The 20,919-nt window shown below is 39.8% G+C and overlaps 1 protein-coding gene across 3 annotated transcripts in view; it reads right to left on the bottom strand.

Moving 5' to 3' along the window:
- The window catches only part of FOXP2 (forkhead box P2), a 422,240-nt gene that overhangs the window by 350,077 nt on the left and 51,244 nt on the right, over window positions 1-20,919 (bottom strand). For all 3 annotated transcript variants that reach the window (XM_051621652.1, XM_051621617.1, XM_051621633.1), the window contains exon 2: window positions 7,513-7,654. The gene's annotated coding sequence lies outside the window, so the exon portion shown is untranslated. The remainder of the gene's footprint in view (window positions 1-7,512; window positions 7,655-20,919) is intronic.

Raw genomic sequence — 20,919 nt, 5'->3', positions numbered from 1 at the left:
AGCACTTTCATTAGACAAATTTGTAAGGATGCTTTAAAAAAAAAAAAAAAAATACTTTCCTCAGGTTGAATGTACATTCCAGGAGTCAGTAGATTTACCCTCTTACACTTATACCCTGCTATTATGCAATACTTAACGAAATGTACATTTTAAGTAACAATGAAAAGATGGAAACAAAATGAAAGAAAAATCTCAGATCTAAAAAGTAATACACAAAAAAAAATAAAACCGAAAGAAAAATTTTTATACACCCCAATGAGGTTAATCAATCATCTGTTAAGTGGAAGTACAAAAATTCTGCCTACAGTAAGCAAATGTACGTTTCTCCTGCAACAGGACCCAGTATAATACTGAGACCACCTTTGAAGCATATTCTACTTTTGTTCATATTTTCGTAACACTGATGTTAAAAATAAATATAACATAATTCAGGTCAGTCTAGCCATCAAAGGTAATCACTCAAATACATGGTAATAAGCCACAAAAAGACATCAAATAGTAAGTTACACTAAAATTTCTTATATGCCTATAAAAAGCAAATAGGAATGTTGTACATTCCTTTCAATGCCTTTTAGAGCCGTTCAACTATTTCACAGCAACAAAGTGCTCCCCACATATATTCTTATCCGTGAACACTCGAACTGAGGAAGGTGGTATGTTATCATCCTATGTTAGGCAATGCAGTTGCTGTTACTCAAATAAAGACAGCAGTTTAAATTACTGAAGAAATCTACAGTACTTCAATAAAAATGGAAATAGCATTTCATAACAATCTCATTTTTAGAACACATTATCAGTATTAGTTGACAGTAGAGCAATCTTTCTCAATTTGGGAAGTCACCTAATTACTTGCTTTTAAAAATTAGCTAAAAGCATGTTTTCATCTGTTATGTTAGTACCAGATTTTCCATTCAGTTTTTTATTGCAAGTAATACTAAAGCAACAATATTATAATCTCAGGATACACCATTTCTAATGTTTTACTAAAAATGAAGTGATTATATTACGGTAAAACATTTCTTAAACTTGAGACAAAAATCAGAACAAAAAATTCCAAATCTGTTGATATTTCATAGCTAATATTAAAATGGCATTTGAAGAACATTTTTTAATGGTTACATACAATGTCTAAGCAATATGGAAAATGTCCTTTTAATAAGCTCATGTGTATCACCACAATCATAAAGAAATAATTTCAAAAATAAATCTGTTTACTCATGGTAAAGCAGAACGTTTTTGTCAATGTCAGTAGTAACATTCCAGCCTCTTAAGTCTCACACTATGTCACATGAGACAGAATTTATCTTTCTTAACATTTATTAGAAAAGTTAGATGTCTAAATTGGTGCCGGTCACCTTAGGCTTCTTTTATTGTCAGTGACAAGAAACAGGCATCTGCAAAGGATGAATCATCTCTTCTTAAGACAGACATAAAAAGAGGCTATGGGAATCCTCCCCTGGAAGCCTCCATCTCTCTTCACTGACTAAAGAAGCCTACAGTGACCAGCTCAGATTTACAACACCTATGTTTTTAAGTGGCTAATGTCAGGGGAAATTAATCCCACTCTTGACATCCTTCTCTAAGAGTACTTGGGAAAAGTAAGCATAAGATGCAGAAAAACAGAAATCTCAACAAGCATAAAAATCAAAATACACTGTCCCAGAAAAAAGCAAAAAAACAAGACCCTTTTGTGAAAGTAACAGGATCTGTACATTTGAAATGTCATACAGTGTTTGATCTCCAAGCCAGGAGACTCAATCATTTCAGGGGCTTAAGAATATACATATATATTTAGAGAATATGCTGACAAAGTAATATGCCTCTTCTGATTATGAGTAAGCAGCAGTTTTCAAAAGCTTGTAATTCAGTGCAATAAGGACAGACATTCAGAGACACGGCAAAAGGCACATCTTATAACCCATGAAAGCTTCACACTAAAATTTCAAGTCAAAAGCAAAGCACGTTCTTTTTTCCATTTTCCAAAATGATACACCCATCTCATGGAAGTTTTTGCAAAAAACATTCAACCTATAGGAAAACTGTGAACAGAAAATGTCTGCCAAACTAATCAAAGTTGAAAATCAAGAAAATTAATATTTAAAGAGAGAGTTCCCCAAGTATTTCAAAACACAAGAAAGCCCCTGAATCACACATCATTGCATATTTTCCCAGGTTTTTATGTGTTTCCATTGGCATCTGCTTGATTTATAGACTGTCCAAGAATGCCCATTTGCAAGTACCTGAAAACATAACTTGCAATGGAATTGTAACAGTGCTTTATAGGTCTCACTGACCTCTGACGTGACTCCACGAAGACAGCTATTTCTATTCTGGATATATGGATCTTTCCTCCAAGGTTTTGTTCCTTTTATTATTTTTTTTCTCAAAACACAAAATTATACTAAAAATGTATCTTCTTTTCCACAGATCAAGTGGAAAAGATACTAATTTGAAATATCCAAAATCCCTATAATGTGAGTGTCCACATCACGAGAATTATGGTGCTAATTCGTAGCCAAAAAACATTTTCACAGACTTCAATGCGATTTTTATAGCTATATTCACAAGTCTTTAAATAAAATTTAACACATTTTAGAAAGCTCGCAACTTTTGCCATCCCTCATCTTTAGCCAAAACTTAAGTAAAAGCCTAAACTGAATAGCTAAATACATCAAAATAGGAAAAATACATTAAAAATAATATTCTAAATCTCACAAAATACCAGAATCTTTTCTGATTTTGCTTACCTATAAATATTTCCAGAATCAAACAATAGCTGAGGTTGGAAAGGAGATCACCTAGTCTAAATTCCTGCTCAAGCGGAGTCTGGCATAGAAGGCTGCTTGTCACCATGTCTCACTGTGCTTTGCATATCTCCATGGATGAAGACTACATCCTCTTCGGGTAATCTGCTCCAGTGTTTGACCATCCTCAAAGTAAGGAAGTTTTTATATTGTGTTCAAATAGAATTTTCTGTATTCAATTTGTACCCATTTCTTCTCCTCCTGTCACTGGGTGCCAGTAAGAAAAGTCTGGCTCTGTCTTCTTTACACCCTCCCATCAGATATTTAATGTGAGAAGAAACGTTACTCATTATTTTACTGTTCAGGAAAGGCAAGGATCCTGTGTCTGAATTAGTCCAACCACTGATTATGGCCAGTTAGGGGGTTTGGAGCACAAGTCGTGTTTGCCTCCATACCTCCTGTAAGAATGGGTGGACAGATAAACAGGAAGAGTTTACTTATCACTCAATGGCTACGAGACTGGTGCCAAAGGCAGAGCTTTGGTTTTTTTGACCACGGGCTGCTCTACGAGACACCTGGCCTGATGGTGGCAGGTGGGATGCACCTGTCCCAGAGGGGGAAAAGGCTTTTGGGGCAGGACTTAGCAGGGCTCATTGAGAGAGCTTTAAACTAGATGTGAAGGGGGAAGGGGAGAAAACTGGGTCTGTTAGGGACAAGCCCAAGAGAAACATACCAGGGCCTGAAGGGGGGTGGTCTAAGGAGGATTTGGTCCCACCAGTGTGCTCTACTTGCTTCCTGAAATGCCTGTACACCAATGCACGCAGCATGGGGAATAAACAGGAAGAGTTAGAGATCTGTGTGAAGTCTAAGGGTTATGATCTGGTAGCAATAACAGAGACATGGTGGGACAGCTCACACGACTGGAATGTGGCCATGGATGGCTATGTGCTTTTTAGGAAAGATCGGGTGGGGAAGCGAGGTGGTGGAGTTGCTCTTTATGTGAGAGAGCAGCTAGAATGTATCGAGTTTTGTGCAGGGGCTGATGAGGGGCAAGTTGAAAGTCTGTGGGTAAGAATTAAAGGGCAGGGTGATATGGGTGGTACAGTTGTGGGGGTCTACTACAGACCTCCTGATCAAGATGAGGAAGTTGATGAGGCTTTCTACAGGCAGCTGAAAGCAGCCTCACAATTACAGTCCTTGGTCCTCATGGGAGATTTTAACTACCCTGATATCTGCTGGAAGACTTACACAGCCAGCCTTTCACGATCTAGGAGGTTCCTCCAGTGCATTGATGACAACTTCTTAATGCAAATGGTGGATAAGCCGACTAGAAGAGGAGCGCTGCTGGATCTTGTGCTCACCAACAAGGAGGGCCTTGTTGAAGCAGTGGTGGTCAATGGCAGCCTTGGCTGCAGTGACCACGAGATGGTGGAGTTCAGGATCCTGTGTGGGAGGAACAGAATACCCAGCAGGATCAGAACCCTGGACTTCCACAGAGCAAACTTCAGCCTCCTCAATCAATTGTTAAGGGAAGTCCCATGGGACAGAGTGCTAGAAGGTAAAGGGGCTCAAGATAGCTGGACAACATTCAAGGACCACTTCTTGCAAGCACAGGATCAGTGTGTCCCAATGGGTAGAAAATCTAGTAAGGGAGCTAGGAGACCAGCGTGGTTAAAAAAGGAACTGCTGGGCAAACTCAAATGGAAAAGGAAAATCTATAGATCATGGAAGGAGGGGCTGGTTACTTGGGAGGAATATAGGACTGTTGTCAGAGAATGTAGGGAGGCAACTAGGAAAGCTAAGGCCTCCTTGGAACTTAACCTTGCAAGTCGGGTTAAGGACAATAGAAAGGGCTTTTTCAAATACATAGCCAACAAAACTAATACCAGAGGCAATACAGGCCCACTGCTGAATGAGGTGGGTGCCCTGGTGACAGAGGATTTAAAGAAGGCAGAGGTGCTGAATGCCTTCTTTGCCTCTGTCTTTACTCCTGCAGGCTTTCCCCATAAGCCCCAGTTTCATATAGCCCCAGTAGAAGTCAAGATAAAGGAGGAGTTTGCCCAGGTAGATGAGGATTGGGTTAGGGATCAGTTGCATAATCTGGACATCCATAAATCGATGGGTCCGGATGAAATGCATCCAAGGGTGCTGAGGGAGCTGGCGGAGGTCATTGCTAGGCCACTCTCCATCATCTTCGGTAAGTCATGGGTAACAGGAGAGGTGCCTGAGGACTGGAGGATAGCAAATGTCACTCCAGTCTACAAGAAGGGCAAGAAGGAGGACCCGGGTAACTATAGACCGGTCAGCCTCACCTCCATCCCTGGAAAGGTGATGGAACAACTTGTCCTTGGCACTATCTCTAGACATATCAAGGAGATGGGGGTCATCAAGAGCAGTCAACATGGTTTTACCAAGGGTAAGTCATGTTTGACTAACCTCATAGCCTTCTATGAGGAAATTACTAGGTGGATAGATGATGGTAGAGCGGTGGATGTGGTCTATCTTGATTTCAGTAAAGCATTTGACACCGTCTCCCTCAGCGTCCTTGTAGATAAGTTGATCAAGTATGGGTTTGATGATCAGGCAGTGAGGTGGATCAAGAACTGGTTGAAAGGAAGAAGTCAGAGAGTTGTAGTCAATGGGGCAAAATCTAGTTGGAGGCCTGTGACTAGTGGAGTCCCTCAGGGGTCGGTACTGGGACCGGTGTTGTTCAACATCTTCATCAACGACCTGGATGAGGGTACAGAATGTACCCTCAGCAAGTTTGCTGATGACACCAAGCTGGGAGGAGTGGCTGACACACCAGAAGGCTGTGCTGCCATTCAGAGGGACTTAGACAGGCTGGAGAGTTGGGCGGGGAGAAACATGATGAAGTTCAACAAGGGCAAGTGTAGAGTTCTGCATTTGGGGAAGAAAAACACCGTGCACCAGTACAGGTTGGGGGCTGACCTGCTGGAGAGCAGTGTAGGTGAAAGGGATCTGGGGGTCCTGGTAGACAGGAGGATGACCATGAGCCAGCAATGTGCCCTTGTGGCTAAGAAAGCCAGTGGCATCCTGGGGTGTATTAGAAAGGGTGTGGTTAGTAGGTCAAGAGAGGTTCTCCTCCCCCTCTATTCTGCATTGGTGAGGCCGCATCTGGAGTATTGTGTCCAGTTCTGGGCCCCTCAGTTCAAGAAGGACAGGGAAGTGCTTGAAAGAGTCCAGCGCAGAGCCACAAAGATGATTAAGGGAGTGGAACATCTCCCTTATGAGGAGAGGCTGAGGGAGCTGGGTCTCTTTAGCCTGGAGAAAAGGAGACTGAGGGGTGACCTCATCAATGTTTACAAATACGTAAGGGGTGAGTGTCAGGGAGATGGAGTTAGGCTTTTCTCAGTGATGACCAGTGATAGGACAAGGAGTAATGGATACAAATTGGAGCATAGGAGGTTTAAGGTGAATATCAGAAAATTTTTTTTTACTGTGAGAGTGACAGAGCACTGGAACAGGCTGCCCAGAGAGGTTGTGGAGTCTCCTTCTCTGGAGACACTCAAAACCCGCCTGGACGCCTTCCTGTGTGATGCACTCTAGGTGACCCTGCTCTGGCGGGGGGGTTGGACTAGATGATCTTTTGAGGTCCCTTCCAACCCCTATGATTCTATGATTATGTCATATCATACAATACCACCCAATCCACACATCATGGATGGTGCTGCAGAAAACCAGGGCAGCGCTTTTGAGATTCAGAAATTATGTATATATGCATGAATTACACAGTATTATGCCCACACTATAGATTACTATAAGACACCTGCTGACTTGGTAGCTATTTGTGACCATTTCCTGGTTTTGGAGATCTGAATTTTAATTTACAAAGGTTACTAAAGACCCTGTACTACGATGGTGTGAAATGCTCAACAAAACATTAGATAATAAGTAAGCTTGCCTCACTCAAGTTTTTCCACTCTTACAAATGGCAGAGCACTAAAAATATCTACAAGGTCTGAGATTCATCAAGCAACTTAAGCTGCAGAAACTAGCACAGATGCCAGAAGAAGCTATCATACACTCCACTCCACTTTTGGCTGCTAATTCCCATCCCCATCACCCTTTGTACCCATCACAGCCCTTGGACAGCCATATGTGAAATAGTTTGGGAAAAAAAACAAGCAAAACCACATAAATAATTGGTTATTTTCAGCCAGGTTCATCTCCAAACTTATTAAGAGCTACATATAAAGAGCTGAGGCAGAATGAGGAAGGGAAAAGAGCTGCTTACGGCAATGTGCCAGGTTAAGGTGTTCATTGAACACTTAAGCTAAAGCTAAGCCATCAGAGGAGAGACACAAGCTACTCAAGAAGTAACACTGAATTCCCTAGGCATTAGTTTTAGGGTGAGCTAGACAGCCTGCTGTAGATGCCTGATTCTCTCCTGAGGGTAAGCAGAATCTAGGATGAGTAACTGAGATTTAGCTCCTTAGTTTGTACATGTCTAACTTAACTCAGATCTAGACAAGCAGAAAATGGTAGAAAAACAGGTTTGTTATTCGTACAGCACTTAGTTTCCACTAAGAATTGCTACCTGAAAAAAATCAAAACGGCAGTATAGCTTACCATCACACAAACACAGGAGGAGTATGTATTTTCTGTACACTCCCCAAATTTCTTCCTAAACCATATTTTACACCTATAAGCAGTATGTTTCAGTGACATAGTACTGTATTCCTTCCACAGAGCATGTAAAGCCACAGTAGAAACAGCCACAGCAACATTGTGGTTATAAATCACTTACATTTCTTCAGTCACTCAGTCACCTCGCTGTGCTGGAGGAAATGATGGTCTTCTCCTTTTTGCTCAAACTGGTCCTCCTTCCAGAACTGTCGCCTCTATGCCAGTAAAGGACAAAAGGTCCTTTAACTTTCACATTAAACTATCTAGAAGTAAGAAGGGAAAGGAATACAGTAAGTGCAAACATCCATATTGTGTTTTAAAGCAAGGTATTACAATCACCTCTTTAAAACACGCTTCATTACATTTACAGGGCCACACTGTTACACACGTGTACTGCATACCTTGGAAGAAATCCCACACATTGTGCATCTTTGCCAATTTCTTCTTCTTTCTTTGCATGAAACATCTAGTCACTACTGCTGAAGTAGCTATCTACCCCACTCCTGAGATTCATAATAACAAGATGATATCACTTTTTCAAGTGCAATTGTAAAAGTTAAGATATAATCATTATTGATTTATGTTGCACCACCAAGAAGTTTTGAATACTTTCAGCAGGATTCAAGCAGGCAATCACAATTTATTGAACACAGGTTCACCAGAAACAGTCTTGATTCCCCACTATTGACAAATAGTCTAATCTGGAACTTCTGTTAAACCAAACAGCTCTCACTACATCTTATGATTAGAAAGTGAGACCTGGGGTTTACAATGCATAGCTCCATGAAAACCTGACATGCCATTTCATCAGAGTCAAAACCATAAACTGAATCTTAAAAATTAGTGGGAAAGGAATAAAGAACAAAGCATAACACATCATCTGCCACTGTATTAATCCCAATCTTGAAAAGCATTCTCTGGTGTCTAGCCCAGAATGCAACACAACAGAACTAAAGAAGAGATACATGATCAAAGGCTTAGAACTATTTCCATATGAGGAACAATTCAGTGCACTACAACTATCCAGGCTGGAAAGGAGACAACTCATGGGAGAGCATGACAGAAGACTAAAAAAGCCTGAAGATGGGAGAAGGTGCACAGGTACCATCTGTTCCCTAGCCCTTGAATTCAGGAACTGCCTAGTGACACTCTAGTTCAAAACAAAAACCACGTAAATGTTACCCATTTACCCACAAAAAGGTAACAGAACTGTGGACTTCTTCCCAAGGATGCTTTTGATCCAATGAGTTTCATAAACCAAAAGGGAGAGTGGAGGTACCCTTGGGAAGAAAGCTTTCACTGGAGACAAAGGATGACCCAGGTGAACTACTGGTCTGAACCAGGCTGACCAATCCTCTTTCCTTGTGTATTCATTTATGCTAGTGCTAATTCAAAAAACTGTTATATCCATTTTATACTAATACATTCATCACACAAGAACCAGAATTACTGCATTAGGTACACCAGGAGTCTAGTCTTACTTGCATTTGAAATACAGGCTAGATTCTTTTGAACTGCAAAGTGAACTCCTCACAGTTCTCTGTACTTTACTACATGCTTAGTAAATTTGATTTGAGTTTTTCAAAATAGCATCACCACGGACCAAGGCGGGGGGGGGGGGGGAAAAAGAGGAAAAGAAAAGAAAAAATGGCAAAGTCTTACTGTTAAGCAGCAGTAGCCTTTCTCTCCCCAGTTCACAGTCCCAAAGCAGCCAGGGCAGAGCGCTACAAAGCAAGGTCCTGCTTCTCAAGTTGTTCACTGGTCTCATGTGTTTGAGTCTGTAACTTCATCCATGTGTTCCCACTCAGTTCAACACTTATATAAATGCAGGTCACCATCTCTATATCCCAAGTTCTATTTTAAAGCAAACCTTAAAAATCATATACTCTCTATTCCAACATCTCCTTTTTTTGCTTTAATCTCTAGGATACAGCAGTGTTTCTGATTTATTTTGGGTAAATGCAGATCAATTAAAATTCCTTCAGGGAAGCCTTCTGAACCAGCAGAAAGTGAATGACTGTCACCAAGAACAAACACTTTTTGCTGTCACAAACTGGCATGCCACTTTTGAGCAAAAACTATGTTAATTAATTCTATCCATACCTGCCAGGTGTACCAAAGGAATACAACCAGTCCTTTCTGCTGTCTACAGATCTTGTGTCTGTGAATTCAGTATTCCTATATGGAGACTTATGCATTAGCTCATTATACAAAGCAGCAGCCTGTACTAGCACAAAAAAGAAATAACAGGACAAAAATAACTTTGTTCAGACATCAGTATTCAACAAAGTCACTTTTGCAAAACACATGAATTGATACCCTAACATTTCGCCCCAAATCAAAAAGTTTCCACTACATTTACACACAGACCTTTTTATTAACTATCTTTTTAGACCCTACAGTGAGGAATTTGAATTACTGATACTTTTTTTGGTCAGTTTGATATATTGGATCAAAGTATGTTTACTGTTCTACCTATTCTCCCTCATCACTTGTACGCTTTGCAGAAGAGGTTGCCACGGTGTTTGCTGCTCTGTTTGCTTCTGCGGCTCAAACGGCTACCCTGAGAATGAAAGGAAATTCACTGTGCAGCATGCTAATGATCAAAGACCCATGTACTACTGGCCTATAGCAACATTTTAGGCCACCTCTCCCTTTTACCATTTGTCCAACTTCGCTGTTTAAAATGTAAAATCTTAAGGGTAAGAATATAACCCATCCAGCTCAAAAGAACTCAAGTTCTGTTTGATATCCTGCACGTCGCTGTGATACTAACTATAAATAAGAGCAAGCTGTAGCAAACAAGAAGTGAATGTCTCTAGAATTGATACATGAGCTTCTTGCAAATTTGCAGCATTCAGAGAAGTGGACTCCAGATATACTACAGCAGGTACTATTGCAGCATAAATCCTTTAAAAACCATTTGACATTAGTAATAAAAATAATTCAGAATTATCATTGCCACTACTTCAATGTTGGGAAAGAAAAATAATGAAAACAGGTATTAGAAGATGGTTACCTATTGGTTGCCAAATAAAAGCTGTGATTCTCACTCCTTCCATAAGTGGCTTCAAGTTACAATTAAAAAGTTAACAAAATCTTCCCATGAATACGATCTTGGCTCTCTCACATCAGTGCACATAAAGAGTGAAAAGCTGATGCACAATTTCCTCATTTGCAAGCACTGGGATACAAAATTTACCCAAAAGTGTGTAAACTTAGAATGCTTTCCTCAGTTATATAATCCCATCTGAAGGTCAAACAAGCATTCATGCTTACTTTAAAAATTTATTCTATGTATTCCCTATTCAATTACACCCCTGGTGTAAATCCACCTATAATAAAGATACATGAAGAAATTTTTACACAAAGAACTTCTTAGCTTATGGTTTTGATTTTTGAAACAGCAGAGTGACACAAGTAACCTGTAAGACTAAAGCCACAAATATAGTCCAGAGCACACATATATTAATTTGGAGTAACAGAACTAAGCTTGTCTGCAAGCTCACACCATTTCTGTAAGTCACCTAAAACACAAAGTAGAAGTAGAAGTTACTCATGGTAATGCTATCATATTAGCATTACTGTTAGGGGACTTTTTTGGCAACTTATTAAGCCACAGCTGCATCAGAAAGCCACCCCAAATAAGTATTGATAAAAGACTTATTTTTCATCCCATATTTTTAGATTATGCTACAGAAAAAATGTATTAGAGAAAAAGTATTTGAGGACTATACAAGCAAGTTTCTGGATTGTTTTGGGATTTAATACCTTATTTACAAAAAATCCAATGGCTCAGGTCCCTATTAAATATGTTACAAAATACCATTTTCCTTCATAAGCATCCTATTATTTTACTTTCAATATCTATAGTCTATTAGGTGAAACTAAGTAAAAGACTAATGCAAGATTTGGGCTGAATCATAGTGTATACACAAGAAATGACTGGAGTTTTGTTTTAAGATTGAATATTATTTATTCTGGTATGTAACTGTATAGTCAGCCTACTGTAATATTACAATCATGTGTCTTTAGTATGGTGTGTTTATCTAAAAGCCTTTACCAATAAATCTTACCTCACAACAACATAAACTCACAAAAACAATCATTGCTTTCCTAGGTAATAGTAGAACCTTCATTAAGAAAGACATGTTAAAATACAGCAACAAAAGACACAAATATATCTGTGCAAACGTCCCTTCCATCTGATCTCTGGTATCATGTTCCTAATCTGGAAATAACATAATGAGTAAACAGGAGAGCAATCACGACACAAATAATGAAAGAAGTAAAGGTGCTATTCTGGAAACTTTCCTATATGTTGTGCTATTAAACTGAATCAAGCTGTTTGGTTTCTCTGCAATTCAAGGAAGATTATTATGCTGTGATCAAAACACAATACTTCAGAAAACATTAGAGTTGGCATTGCTTCTTTCTCCTAATAAAAAGAAAAAGGCAGGACAAATAATCTATCTACAAGGTAAAATGGTCCCTCTACTACTAGAGCCTGTGCCATTAAGATAACTGACAATTTGCCCTATGCATTTATATAAATCTCCTGCAGGACCTGAAAACACCTGCTATTATTTGAAATATTTTAAAATCTAGTCCTTTTGTCAGCTATGCACTGAACTATTCATCTTCTGGATTGGGATGAATGTGAAGAGCTAGAGAAATATTTTCCATGTTTCTCTTGCAGATTTATTCAAGTTTTATTTTAAAATATATTGACCTGAAGTACAGCCTTAAACTGAACTGTAAGAGGATGGACTGGCATGAAAGCAACGGTAAGAAAGAAATGTGTCTAAAATAATTCTTTGCATAGCTACCTGCCTACTGTCCAAAATAAAATAGTACATACCAGATAGATGATAGAAGACACAGGCTAACTAGATTTATCGGGCAATCTGCCAACCACGCTGGATTCAGGACAACCGGATTAAATAGTTTGTAAACTGTTGTTAAAACTAACAATCAAGCTTAAGGAGGTTTAAGATAGTGGCAATCTAGCATAGTAGTTCTTGTGGCAACTATGGCTGTATTTTTCTCTAGCAACACTCAGTGGGAAGAGTGCCACCTACTTTCTCCAGTATTCTTTCCAGCTCTATTTTCCCTTCTCTTTTCAACATTAGGCTGCCATTCCATACAGGGACACACAGAGAGACATGAAGAGAGGAATGCTGAGTGGTTCAGTGTGATTCCAGACATGCAGGGCCACACACAATTCAGTCAGTCTGGGTTTTGCAATCAGCACTAGCACTGACAAGATGACAGTTGGAATTTAAGTGGTTTTTTTTAATGCATCTTATTTCTAGATGGTTTTAATCCCAATTACCTGAGAGATCACTCACAAACATAATAGCACTGTTACAGACAAGAGGGGTGTTCCTGTACCAATTCTAGGTGAACCTGCTCATGCAGGAGGGTTGGACTATATGATGTCTATAGGTTCCTTCCAACCCCTACCATCCTGTGATTCTGTGATTCTGTGAAAAAGCTTCACTACAGGAAGAGATAGGAAAAACTTCGTAACACTTAATATTTTTTTTTCTCTCTTTCTCTTTTTCCTCTTTCGGTCTTGCTGAAAATGCTTTCCCCTCGCATAGCCCCGTGAGGAACACAACACGTGCATGGAGCCAGTAGGGACAGGAGAACAAGAGTGACAGCTGGGATGCTTTCTTGTCACCTTAGGCAATTCCAGGACACAGGAAAAGCTTAGGCTGGATGGGGAGAGGGACAGTAATGCTGACCAAAGGTACAAGGGCATGAGATCTGAAAAACAGAATAGGAATGATAAACTCTGGAGACTGGAGCAGGCTAGACAGCAGGAGCACACTATTTATTTAAGGGCATGATTTAAATTGTTATACAAAAGAAGGGAGACCTGATCTAAAAATGCGAACACCACTGTGCCTAAAGGGACTTACTCTTGTGGTGCTCCTGGGTGCTGTAAGCAGGATGACATCCTTTGGACACCTCCTAATCCAAATTTTCACTTCTGACCTTTGGCAGACTGGGATATAATTGAATGTTCAGATAGACTGTGGAATTTTCTAGGGAAGTTTGATTTAATTTATTGGTAGCACTATATTGGTTGGTATATATTTATTGCGCAAAGCAGTACAGGTCACCTTTTGGAACAACTCCTATTTGCATTACGTACTTCATTTTACATTTGCAGAGTGAACAGTGGTCTGGGGTATAAAGGCAAGTTTTCCAGAGAGGATGCAGCTGCACAATGCCTTAAGCCACTCTAAATTGTGACAGAAGCAGTCCTAACTTCTCCCACCTTCCTCCTCAACTCCAGCTGCAAACTACCACTCCTTCCCTGTGAGTAACTTCCAATCAAAACAGGGACATCCTTGCTAGGGCAAGAGAGAAGTAGGGAGATTTACCCAGATAAGGGTGAAACCACACAGTCATGATGTGGTTTGGCCTGGCCCCAGTGAGGAAGCTCACCCTGTATGCATCTTGGGCATAGTCTAATGAACAGTTCTTCCAGTGGCAGAGGAAGCTACGGCACCACTTCCCCCTTCCCAGCCACTGCCCACTGAGCTATGCCATTGTGTGCAGGTCTGGTTTGGCGGGTTTTTTGGTCGTGGGTGAGGGGCCTCAGGGGTGCCTCCTGTAAGAAGCTACAAAAAGCTCCCACAACTCCAAATCAGGTGGCCAAGGCCAAGCCATTAGAGACACAACAGATGCACTTTTGAGATTAATATATGAAAGAACTGATGTAAGACCTGAAAGGAGAGACAGCAAAGTGAAAGAGCTGAACTGGGGAGGTGACAGCAGAGCTGGCGTGGAGATCCTGAGGTTGGTGAGGAAGAAGGGGAAGGAGGTGCCTGAGCAGAAGTTCCACTGCAACCCATGGCAAGATTAGCAGCCTGTCCCTCTGTACCCCATGGAAGAGAAACACCGTGGAGAATCCCCTGAAGGCGCCAGGAGGGGAACACATGGACCTGCAGCCCATGGATTTGGATTATGCAGTCATGGAGGACACTGTGCCAGGGGAGGTGATTGTTCCCGAAGCAGCCCGTGACTGTGGGAAGCCAGCACCAGAGCAGCTTGCTCCTGACCTCATGGGAAGGACTCATGTTGGAGAGGCTAATGAAGGACCCCATGGGAAAACAGGACAGACTGTAAGGAATCCTCTCTGAGGAGGAAGGACTGGCAGGGGAAAACAGACCGTGGCCTGACTCTAAAGCCCATCCCCTGTCCCCCTATGCCACTGGGGATAAGGAGGTAGAGAAATTGGGAACAAAGTAATTTGGGCCCGGGAAGAGGGGAGGGGTGGAGATAAGGTATTTAAGCACTGCTCTTTCTTTTGTCCGTGTCCTGTGTGCATTTGATTAGTGATAAATTCATTTATTTAATTTTTCCCCAAGTTGAGTCTGTTTTACGCAGGACCGTAACTGGTGAGTGAACCTTCCTTGTCCTTTGTCTCAACCCACGAGTTTCTAGTTGGCCTCTGTCCTCCCCATCCCACAGTGTGTGCTGGGAGAGGAGGGAGGGTGTGGAGGCAGGGTGAGTGATCAGCCACATGGCTGGTTCTTTGTAGTCAGGTCAGGCCCACACCTTGACACAGGGCAACTATGCACAGAGCTACACGGTCTGCCATGCTGGGGAACTAGTCTAAATTTAAAGTAAGGGCAAAATAAAAGCTGTTTTCAAATTTATCAAGTCCACCTTGCAGACCCACAAACAACAGTATAAGCATTTTCAGAGGTATAGCAATGAAGAGAAGCACTCAAAAGACACTTAAGCCAGCATTACTACTAAAGAAGCATTTACCAAGCCATGCTCCAATTAGCCTATGGACTCCAGAAGACAAAGGCTACCAGATCCACTTTCAGCCTGCCAGGTGCAGCCATCCTCAGCTGCCTGCCCCTCTACTCCTCTCCAGCCTACAAAGACCCGCACTACAAATGAGACGGAAGTGCAGTCCCCAGGGCACAGGTGTGGGCTCTATGACTGCAACACAGGAAGGATGGGCTGCAGAAGGACAGCACGGACTGTAGCATTAAAATGCAGCAGCTGATGGTTTTGACTTACATGCTGTAGAGAAGTGCACCCCGTTATCAGAGTGGATGTACACCTATCCAGCCATATTATTGTTAAATCCGTACATAGGTATGCACATGTTTGTAATCAATTCTCTTAATAGCACATTGTTAGTATTTACACTATAAAGTGAACACTAAATCAAAAAGGCTGCTTTATGGCCTTAAGATTAAATATTTTTAAAATCCCAAAAGAATACCCTCAATTTTACTTTATATCACTATTCATTTTAATTGTATTTATTTGTACAGTATATTTATCACATTTTTTTCCAGATGATATGGCTGTACTTTAGCTGATATGAAGTAGAAAATTTACATACACATTATCCAAATAATTCAGACCGCACATAAAACCAACTGTGGTCTGTCATTTTATTAAACTATTGTCCATCTTTTAATAGCTTTGTTTAATAGATACAGAAGGTTAAACATTAAATAAAACCTTAATATTAACTACCAGGTTTTAAACAGTCACAAAAATAGTATAACTGAATTCACAGTTCAAGAAATTCTAATTTTTACATTTAATAATTTTACATTTGCTTATGTATTCACTTCCCCACAATAAAAAAAAAATAATTAGAAAAAACACCACTTAGAGAAAACAGGGAGAAAACACCTTATCTGCATTTCTCTTGCAATTCCATTTGGACAACAGTATTTCCTAACTATAGCCTATTCACTGCTGGATATGTAATTACCTTCAGTTCATAGTCTAGACATTAATGCTTTCGTAGTATTTAAGACTCCTTGTAACATGCTTGCTGCTTTAAGTAAGCAAGGCTAAATCTTGACCAGATAAATTAGCAAAGAATGCAATAAAAGCTGCAATAAAAGAACTTTATCCTCCAAACCTTCAAGTTGCTGCTAAATGAGATTTCTTTGAAATGCAGATCAGTTGAACTAGATTAGTGAATTTTAGCTCCTGTCAACATCATAACAAAATACAAATACAATTGTTCACTGGCCTTATCTCCATGCTTCCATCTGCTGCCTTGTTATTTACTTTCCTTGATTTACTATGCAGATCTAAATAAGACACATCAAGGAGGGCTTACAACACAATGGCTTCTTAAGCTTTACATCAAGGTATTTGAAACTGAAGCCCTGAAAGGGCTGCCATCAAAGACATATCTCTAATGAACTTCCATATCAGAGAAGGTTTGGTATTTAATACTGCTGTGAAAAGAAAAAGCTACAAATCAGAATGGCCTATGAAGGAAAATGTCTGCAAATCTTGATGAGATTAGCACCTACCAGAATTAATATCCCAATAAAAATGGTATCTGGTTCCTTGAAGAGTTAAAATTCCAACCTTTGCAAAAATAATGTCTAGTGTCAGAATGGGAAAACTCAGCTGACAAGGTCAAAAGGTCAGGGCAATATTCTTTTTTTGCCATAAAATGTTCAAAAACATCTTTGCTGGTGGTTTCATTAGGATACTATTGATAATTAACAGTCAACACTGCTACTATGCTACTTTATACAACAAAGGAATTTTACAGTATCTTTAAAAAAATTAGCAACAACTTCATGGTGAAACAACGTAATCCAAAATGACAGCATGTAACATTTGTTCATCAATTTTACTATTTCCCTTTTTCCCCCACAGCAATCTATGGCAGCGCAGGATAAAATCTTCTGTCAGTTTGCTCAGAAAAACAATCCTTGAGTTTCATCTCTATTACATGCTACAGCCCTACTTGCAAAGTGAAATAAATTAAGTTTCCTCCTCATGATTTAAACTCTCCATGTAACTGATAGATTAAACAAATATAAACAGCTTAGAAGTTTCCACATCCCACGAGTAACCTTGTGCAGTAAACCATCAGCTCTTGCAGTATGCCTGACAGGATTATTTTTTTTTTGCTAGACACCAAAGTACATAAACAAATAACACTTTTCTTCCTTAAGAAAGCATTTCAATCATTTATGTTCTTCTATAGCAAGGGAAGATCCCACAAGCATGTTCCGTACAGTGGATCAATCAACTCCAAACCAAAGTAGACATGTTGTATGCTCCAGTGCCCGGAAATCATGCTGCAGGCTTACCAGATGATGAAAACGGAGGTATGCAGCGTAGGGGAGCCCCACATGGCACCCGCTAGCTTCTAGGCATGTCAAACTTCACAACTACCCTGCAGTCAATGACAGCAAACACCTTCCCTTTTCTTCTTGCCTCCAAACATATACTTGTCTTTCTACCCTCCTTCCAAATTACAGGCAGTCTTCCAGAAACAAAGCCCCAAACAGAAGCAGCATCCCATGGCTATACTGCAGAAACCACAGTTGTCTTTTTGCTAGATTTCATTTTGTACAGGCTATGTTCCAGGCTTACTTACAGCCACAAGAGACCATTACCTTTCCCTGTTTAATGAAATGACAAAACAACAGATTTGCATATGTAAAAACAGGTGCTGTAACAGGTTTGACTACTCTTGACCTAAAGCATGTAAAAGATTTATCAACAACAGCTGTCCCTAAGGTACTGGGGCTCTGATGGACAGTCAAAACTTTACCATCTGCACTGCCGTGTGTTAAAAATGACAATCTGAATTAAAAGCTGGTCAACAAATCTCATATAACCAATGCCTTCTGCATCCCCATCCATATGCTGAATTCCCAAGAAACACAACACTTGGATTATCTATTATAAATACCAGTCTTTAAATAAAGTAAGACAATCTAGGAAGATGTGAAAAGTAACTCTGGGGGAGTTGCTCCTTATTCATAAAACAAGTACTTAAATAATACTTTGAATGTACTGAAGATCAAAATGGTTCAAAAATTTCACATCATGATATAAACATCTATTAAAATAGCATTAGATCTCTTTTCAAAATTAAAAAAAAATAGCTATAAATATTAACATAGGCTAATTTGAGGATTTACAGTGCTACAGCATTAACTTGTGGATTATTAACCAACACAATTTTTGTTTAGCTTAACTTCTCTGAAGCCTTTCTTGAACGCCTTGACAAAAAAAATCTGACTGACAGCAAAACATTTCAGAGCATTTCTGTGTTCTCTGCACAATGAAGGTATTGCAGGGAAGTGAGGTTTTCAGTTTATGTTCTGATTTTTCCATATGAGGAGGAACTGCGGGTCCTCCCCTGGACCAGAGGAAGGAACCTGAGAGTCTGAACATGACCCCCTGGTGAACACAGTGACTTGTTCTGGAGCTATGCTAGCAGAAGGTAGCACCATATGCCCCGAGCCCCAACTTGGATGCTCTTTCTACAGTCTAATGTGCTTGTCAAAAGATGTTAAAATCACAGATTTACTTTCTCTGGATATACTTTATCACTGCACAAAGTAAAAAGAAAGGGTAATACAATTTTCTATTACATCTATAGACTAGCATATAAAACGTGCTTCAACCAGTTTAAATTGGGAGATCTTTTTTTTTTATCAGTGTACAGATTCTGAGGTGTTTAACATTACAGCAATCTTAAGCCTGATATCAATCACAGCTATTGTAACTCTTATTGAGTACAAACTAACTACATTCTAAACTTTAGCATTAATAATTTTCCTTCTCATGCAAGTCTGGAATTTCACTGAACTTCTTAAAATTTAAAAATTAAAAAAATAATATTCAGGACAGAATATATTTTATCACTGTAATCCAGGCGGGGAAAAAAAATAATCCACTGAGCATATACTGGAAGAAAACTTAAAATAACAGAAAATGTGCTTCACAACATTTATAATGGTAATTGAAAATGTGGCAGCATATGCAAATTCGTTCAATTCTTGTTTTGTTCTTTAGTTTTTAAAAGAAAGAGAAGCATTTCATTTTAAATATATCTATATATGCATACATATATTTGCAGGCACTGCAGAAAGGCATGAAGTTTTTGGTTTTTTTTCAAGTGAATAAAAAGCTCTCCTGCAGAATTAGTGAGATTCAAATGATCCTTCAAACAGTTGCAACTTTGTGCAAAAACAATTCAGACTCGGAAAAAAATACCATTTATTTACTCACTAGGTTGGAACCGTCTGTTGAGAGCTACAGTGATTCTGTCAAGAGTATAAATATTTAGACAAATTTAAAAATGTGTATTATATACTTGACAGAACGCATTTAAGTGACAGCTCAGAGCTTAAGCAATCTGATCAGAAATATTTCCCCTATAAAACAAAGTCAGGTTAAAAAAAAACAAAACAAAACAAAACAGCTCAGCCATGTAAAGAGGCTTGAGATTAAAAACATAACCATTTAGAAACATATTAGCCATTAAAGTGTTCGCATCAAAATTGCAATAACCTTCATCCTGCTTCCTAATGCACTGGATCCTATGTATGAGTTTATGAAAATCAAAGATGAGCAGCACACGGTATTAACTCCATATCTTCTCTGACTAAGCTGTTTAATTGCCTGCTTGTTATCTGCTGTCCCCCATTCCTGCAGATGCCGTGCCCTGGGCTGGCAGGGCCCAGCGGCCTGGGTTTGAGGGGGATGCCCATCCTGTCCAGCCACCTCAGGGAAGGTCAGGCCCCTCTCCCAGCTGGCACGAAGCTGGAAGCCAGCTTTCTGCACGCTACCCAGGTGACGACCGAGAGTGTCAGAGATAGTAAAAAGGTGGAAATAAAGGTGGCACTGAGGGGCAAGGGTGGACTCCCGCCATCTACCCAACACAGTCACTGCAGGAGCTGAGGGCTCCTTTATCTCTTCATGATGTACTACTGATCTTTATCTTGGTGGTATTTAACCAAATCAGTATTTTGTGATCAGATATCATATTTAGGGGTTTGAGTAACAAAAGCAGTAACAGGCACATTAATCAAGCCCAATTCTAAAACACCACCATGACTGCAAGGGAATTTTCCCTCCATCAAGACACTGTCCACAGCAGGAGACTTGAAAGACCTCAATGCAGCTGAAACAAACTGCCAACACGTGAGGAATGCATGTATTGAAAAAAACTGTAAATAAACGTAAAGGCATCAAATCCCACTGTATTGTCTACTTTTCAAAAGGGAGAGTAGCTTTGTAAGGAAACAAGAGAACTGACTCAACACAGCCTTCAAACACTTCAACACAAATCGCTGCTGCCAAGCAGCTGGTGGCCCTGGGCACAGCTGGAATGCAGGGACTAGTGACATAGCCAGAAGACAAGGTGACATATGTAGGGACTGTACAGAGAATACCAGAAAAAAATCATACTGGTTAGTGTCTACTGTTCCTGAAGCATAAGTCCCAACATTTAAGTAAGTGTAGTGGCTTCCTCCAAATCTAACAACATACCAGAAAAAAAGGAGTGAAAGGTTTGTAAGAATACATGTATTAAAAAGGTGTAATCAAAGCTAAATTCAACTTTAATAGAACAAATTTCAATTCCACGTTGTAGGTAAAGTATTACAATGAATACGTCATAAAGTATAGATTACAGTCCCATAGATTTTGTCCTAGTATTTTGGACTGTTTAAATTCAGTGACTAATAATGTTCAATTCTGTGAA

The sequence above is a fragment of the Apus apus genome, chromosome 1 (genome assembly GCF_020740795.1).
Source record: "Apus apus isolate bApuApu2 chromosome 1, bApuApu2.pri.cur, whole genome shotgun sequence".
Classification (NCBI taxonomy): domain Eukaryota; kingdom Metazoa; phylum Chordata; class Aves; order Apodiformes; family Apodidae; genus Apus; species Apus apus.
The sequence above is the reverse complement of the archived record's forward strand: the minus strand, read 5'-3'. Positions and strand labels throughout refer to the sequence as shown.